The sequence below is a fragment of the Panthera uncia genome (genome assembly GCF_023721935.1).
Source record: "Panthera uncia isolate 11264 chromosome B3 unlocalized genomic scaffold, Puncia_PCG_1.0 HiC_scaffold_1, whole genome shotgun sequence".
Lineage (NCBI taxonomy): Eukaryota > Metazoa > Chordata > Mammalia > Carnivora > Felidae > Panthera > Panthera uncia.
This window is the reverse complement of record NW_026057582.1, coordinates 71,447,307-71,453,598: the sequence shown is the minus strand read 5'-3', so window position 1 is coordinate 71,453,598 and position 6,292 is coordinate 71,447,307. Positions and strand designations below refer to the sequence as shown.

Sequence of the window (6,292 nt, the reverse complement as noted above, 5' to 3'; positions counted from 1 at the left end):
ACTGATTGGGAGTAAAAGCAGGGGAGAGTTTAGAACCTTGTTTTCTGAGTCCATAGCATGTTCCTTAATGTACCCATCATGTTTCAGAGGTGGGAAGTAAGGAAACATTTTTCATATCTCTCTTCATCTGTTATATCCATTTGACATCTGCTGTGCCCCAACCCAAAGCTACCTTTGCTGCCAAATTTAGGCACCAATAATCTACCACCATATGGCCCACTATTCGGTAATTAAGCAATTATTTTTAGATGTAACCCAGATATTCCTACCTTCTCTAGCTACCAGGGATCATGCTTCCCTTGGTATGAGAACCCTGAATCCCCATCCTGCTTGCTTATAGAAAAATCCCATCTTTTACCAGTTTTCCAAAACCTTCCTAAATATTTCTGATTATGCCCAAGGAATGCTTAAAGATGCCACAAATCCATCCCAATTGTCCCTTGTCCCCCTTGCCTGTGTCTGGACTCCTGCCCATCTCTGCCACAGGTCCGTCTTTTCATATTATCACTAGCTTCTCCACATAGATAATTCTCCCCTCAAATCACTTTCTTCCAAGTCTGTGTCTCTGTCCACTATTACATTCCTCAGGTATAACACATAATTATTCCTCAGGTATAATTTCACAAAACTATGCTTTTTATGAAAACAAGATCCAGTAACACTGCAGAAAAGAAAATGTAAACGAGTAACTAGATCCATCTTCTCTAGATTCCCTAGGTTAATCATTCAGAGGAGATTACCCATTGACCAGTGCTCTTCTTTGCACCCCCACCCCCCACCCCTCCCACCTGCAGTACAGTTGCAGGGGCCAATGATTTCTCTGCCTAGGAACTAGACCTTCTAGCTCCTCTGAGCCCAGTGAAAAAGAAAATCTAAGTTTAAGGCCAGCTTTCCACCAAATATGGTCATCTGCAATAAGAAGTCTACCCACAGGGAAAACAAACTGCAGAGTTACTTGCTTAAGTTTGTTTCTTTGCTCTCTTGTACCTCTCCACTCCGGAATGGTATTTTAGCTTGGCTTCGCAGAATCAAAAAGCCCACTGAAATTTTTTCACAATATCAAAAAAGCAAGCCCTCTGCTTCCCAAAGATGAATTCTAACTTGCACCTTTAACAGAACAGAAAAATTGCTGGCATTTTAAAATATTTTCCTTTATACTTGTAGCCAATTAGTTTTGTTGTTGTTGTTGCTTTTTAATTTAGGGTTTGAACCTTAACTAGAAGAACCAAGAAAAAAAACGTCTTATACAATTTCCTGGGAAACGAAAGTTTATATTTTTAATATTTCAAGGTCAACATGGTTTGTGGGGAGTGAGTGATCCCTGAAAGAAATAATCAATAAGGTGGACTTAGTTAAAATAAAAAATTTCTGCTCCACAAAACACAATATCAAGAGAATTAGAAGACAAGGCACCCACTGGGAGAAAATATTTGCAAAAGCACATCTGATAGAGGACTGTTATCCAAAATATACAAAGAACTCTTAAAATTCAACAGTAGGAAAACAAACAACCCAATTAAAAATGGACCAGGGAGGAGCCAAGATGGCAGAACAGCATGGAAGTTTTTTGTGTGTCTCGCGTGCATGAAATACAGCCATATCAACATTAAACCATCCTGCACACCTAGAAAACTGATTTGAGGATTAACACAATAATCTGCACAACCTGAACCACAGAACTCACCAGGTACACGGTGCGGAGAGGTGAACTGGGGGAGAGAGAAGCCATGGAAGACAGGGGCAGTTTTTGCATGTGGAGAAAGGACTGAGACGGTGGGGAGGATATGGAAAAAGCACCTCCCCCACCCCCCCCCACCCCCGCCGAAAGCAGTTGGAGAGAAAGTGGAAAAGTTGAAACGGCCACAGGGACTGAACTAAAAAAGGAGAAAGGAGAGGGTTTAAGTTCCATTAAGACTCTATAAACGGGGAGCGCAAAGCCTGAAACTCCACAGCTCAATACCTGGTGGTGCTCTGGTGGGAAGGGCGAATCCCCAGGAGCAGAGTGAAGTCTGGTGGTCTTCAGGCCACGTGGGGACAGGTGATTCTCCTGCTGGGAGCACATCTGGTAGAGGCTGTGTGCCCCCCCCCCCTGCAGGAAAAGGCCCCAGTAAACCCGGGAGAACAACCACATTTGCTGGTGCTGGAACAGTCGTTGGGGGTGAAGCCTGATGCCAGATGCATGTTGCGATTTGCCATAATCCCTGAAACACTGCTGCTATACTATCTCACAAACTTTTTCTGGGGTGGGCTGGCACCCGGCCACAGTCTCTGGGCACCGGCAGCAGCCCGGTCCCGCAAATATTCCTGGGTGCAGCTGGCAGCCGGCCATTTCTCCGTGAGACCCTCCCGCAGGAGGGCAGAACGGGTCAAAACCGCAGTCCCTCACAAGTAAGGGGCCGGGGGAAAACAGCCACACTGGAGACAAGAATCAGGAGGGAGGTGCTGCCTGGGGCTTGGTCAGGGACAGTGTAAAAGCGCAGAGTGGACGGAAGACAAAGGATGGGTGCGCTATTGCTGGGGCGGGGAGAGCACAGTTCCAATACTAGAGAACGGGTAGCTGGGCGGCGCCATGTTCATCGGTCCGCGCATTCGCATACGCACCTACAAGCGCGACAAGAATCCACCCCAGTAAGCTAAGCAGCGCCATCTACTGGAGAACAAAGTTGTTACACTAAGCCCCGCCCAACAAGGCCAACCTCTCTCTTCAGGAACAAAAGTCTCTCCGCCTGCTTAGTTTATGGACTATAACGCATTTCATAGTTTGACTTCTAGGGGAAAACGAAGTAATTTCAGTAGTATTTCAGTCTGTTCACCGGTCCATCTACACAACTTTGTTTCTTTTTTTTCTTTTTATTTCTCTTTTGTTTTTCTTTTCTTTTTCCTGAATACAGAAAGAGAAAAAATTAATTTTTATTTCCAGTTTTTATTAAAAATATTTTTCTTTAATTTTTTTCCACTATATTTTTTACTTTTGTGTAAGTTTTTTCAAATTCTATGTTACTGCCGTCATTTCATTTTAGTCTACTTCAGTGTATTCAATTTTCAAATTCTCAAACGATTTCTTTTTTTTCTCCCCCCCCCCCTTTTTTTCCTCTAATCTCTCAAACCACTTTCAACACCCAGACCAAAACACACCTAGGATCTATCATCATTTATTTGATTTTTGTGTGTGTGTGTGTTTGTTTTTAATTTTTTAATTTTAATATTTTTAAAATTTTAATTGTTTTTAATTTTAGGGTTTTTTTTACCTCATTAATTCCTTTTCTCCCTTCAAAATGACGAAACGAAGGAATTCACCCGAAAAGAAAGAGCAGGAAGAAACGACAGCCAGGGACTTAACTAACAAAGACACAAGCAAGATGTCTGAACCAGAATTTAGAATCATGATAATAAGAATACTAGCAGGAGTCAAAAATAGATTAGAATCCCTTTCTGTGTAGATAAAAGAAGTAAAAGCTAGTCAGAATGAAATAAAAAATGCTATAACTGAGCTGCAATCTCAGTTGCCACGGCGGCAAGGATGGAGGAGGCAGAGAATCAGTGACATAGAGGACAAACTTATGGAGAATAATGAAGCAGAAAAAAAGAGGGAGACTAGGGCAAAAGAGCAAGATTTAAGAATTAGAGAAATCAGTGACTCATTAAAAAGGAGCAACATCAGAATCATAGGGGTCCCAGAAGATGAAGAGAGATAACAGGGGTAGAAGGGTTATGAAAGCAAATCATAGCAGAAAACTTTCCTAACCTGGGGAAAGACACAGACATCAAAATCCAGGAAGCACAGAGGACCCCCATTAGATTCAACAAAAACCGACCATCAACAAGGCATATCACAGTCAACTTCACAAAATACTCAGGCAAGAAAGAATCATGAAAGCAGCAAGGGAAAAAAAGTCCTTAGCCTGCAAGGGAAGACAGATCAGGCTTGCAGCAGACTTATCCACAGAAACTTGGCAGGCCAGAAAGGAGTGGCAGGTATATTCAATGTGCTGAATCAGAAAAATATGCAGCCAAGAATTCTTTATCCAGCAAGGCTGTCATTCAAAATAGAAGGAGAGATTAAAAGTTTCCAGACAAACAAAAATTAAAGGAGTTTCTGACCACTAAGCCAACCCTGCAAGAAATTTTAAGGGGGACTCTCTGAGGGGAGAAAAGATGAAAATAAATAAGTAAATAAACGAATAAATGAATAAATAAATGAATACCAAAAGCAACAAAGACTAGAAACGACCAGAGAACACCACCAGAAACTCCAACTGTACAAGCAACATAATGGCAATAAATTCATATCTTTCAGTACTCACTCTAAAGTCAGTGGACTAAATGCTCCAATCAAAAGACATAGGGTAACAGAATGGATAAGAAAACAAGATCCATCTATATGCTGTTTACAAAAGATCCACCTTAGACCTAAAGACACCTTCAGATTGAAAGTAAGGGGATGGAGAACCATCTATCATGCTAATGGTTGACAAAAGAAAGCCAGAGTAGCCATGCTTATATCACAAAATCTAGACCTTAAAATAAAGACTGTTACAAGAGATGAAAAAGGGCATTATATCATAATTAAGGGGTCTATCCACCAAGAAGACCTAACAATTGTAAACATTTATGCACCAAATGTGGCAGCACCCAAATATATAAGTCAATTAATCACAAACATAAAGAAACTCATTGATAATAATACCGTAATAGTAGGGGACTTCAACACTCCACTTATAGCAATGCACAGATCATTTAGTCAGAAAATCAACAAGGAAACAATGCCTTTGAATGACACACTGGACCAGATATTTAACAGATATATTCAGAACATTTCATCCTAAAGCAGCGAATATACATTCTTCTCCAGTGCAATGGAATATTCTCCAGAATAGACAACATACTGGGACACAAATCAGGCCTCAACAAGTACAACAAGATGGAGATGATACCGTGCATATTTTCAGACCACAATGCTAAGGAGCTCAAAATCAACCACAAGAAAAAATTTGGAAAAGTAACAAATACTTGGAGACTAAAGAACATCATCCTACTATAGAATGAATGGGCTAACCAAGAAGTTAAAGAGGAAATTAAAAAGTACATGGAAACCAATGAAAATGATAACACCACAACCCAAAACCTCCGGGACACAGCAAAGGCAGTCATAAGAGGAAAGTATATAGCAATCCAGGCCTTCCTAAAGAAGGAAGAAAGGTCTCAGGTACACAACCTAAACTTACACCTTAAAGAGCTGGGAAAAAAACAGCAAATAAAACCCAAAACCAGAAGAAGACAAGAAATAATAAAGATTACAGCAGAAATTAATGCTATCAAAATGAAAAAAAAACAAAAACAAAAAAACAAAAAACCAGTAGAACAGATCAATGAAACCAGAAGCTGGTTCTTTGAAAGAATTAACAAAATTGATAAACCACTAGCCAGTCTGATCAAAAAGAAAAAGGAAAGGACCCAAATAAGTAAAATCAAGAATGAAAGAGGAGACAACCAACACAGCAGAAATAAAAACAATAATAAGAGAATATTATGATAAATTATACACCAATAAAATGGGCAATCTGGAAGAAATGGACAAATTCCTAGAAACATATACATTACCAAAACTGAAACAGGAAGAAATAGAAAATTTGAATAGACCCATAACCAGTAAGGAAATCGAATTAGTAATAAAAAAATCTCCCAAGAAACAAGAGTCCAAGGCCAGATGGCTTTCCAGGGGAATTCTACCAAACATTTAAGGAAGAGTTAACACCTATTCTCTTGAAGCTATTCCAAAAAATAGAAATGGAAGGAAAACTTCCAAACTCTTTCTATGAAGGCAGCATTACCTTGATTTCAAAACCAGACAAAGACCACACTAAAAAGGAGAAATTTCCCTGATGAACATGGATGCAAAAATCCTCAATAAGATATTAGCCAACCAGCACCAACAATACATTAAAAAAATTATTCACCATGACCAAGCGGGATTTATACCTGGGATGCAGGACTGGTTCAATATCTGCAAAACAATCAATGTGATTCATCACATCAATAAAAGAAAGGACAAGAACCACATGATCCTCTCAATAGATGCAGAGAAAGCATTTGACAAAATACAACATCCTTTCTCTAAAAACCTTCAAGAAAGTAGGGATAGAAGGATCATACCCCAAGATCATAAAAGCCATATATGAAAGACCCAATGCTAATATCATCCTCAATGGGGAAAAACTGAGAGCTTTCCCCCTAAGGTCAGGAACAAGACAGGGATGTCCACTGTCACCACTGTTATTCAACATAGTATTGG

General features: G+C 39.9%; 1 pseudogene; it reads right to left on the bottom strand.

Annotated features, from left to right (window-relative positions):
• Nucleotides 1-794: 794 nt before the first annotated feature.
• The window catches only part of LOC125909674 (60S acidic ribosomal protein P1-like), a 30,390-nt pseudogene continuing 24,892 nt past the window's right edge, over nt 795-6,292 (bottom strand).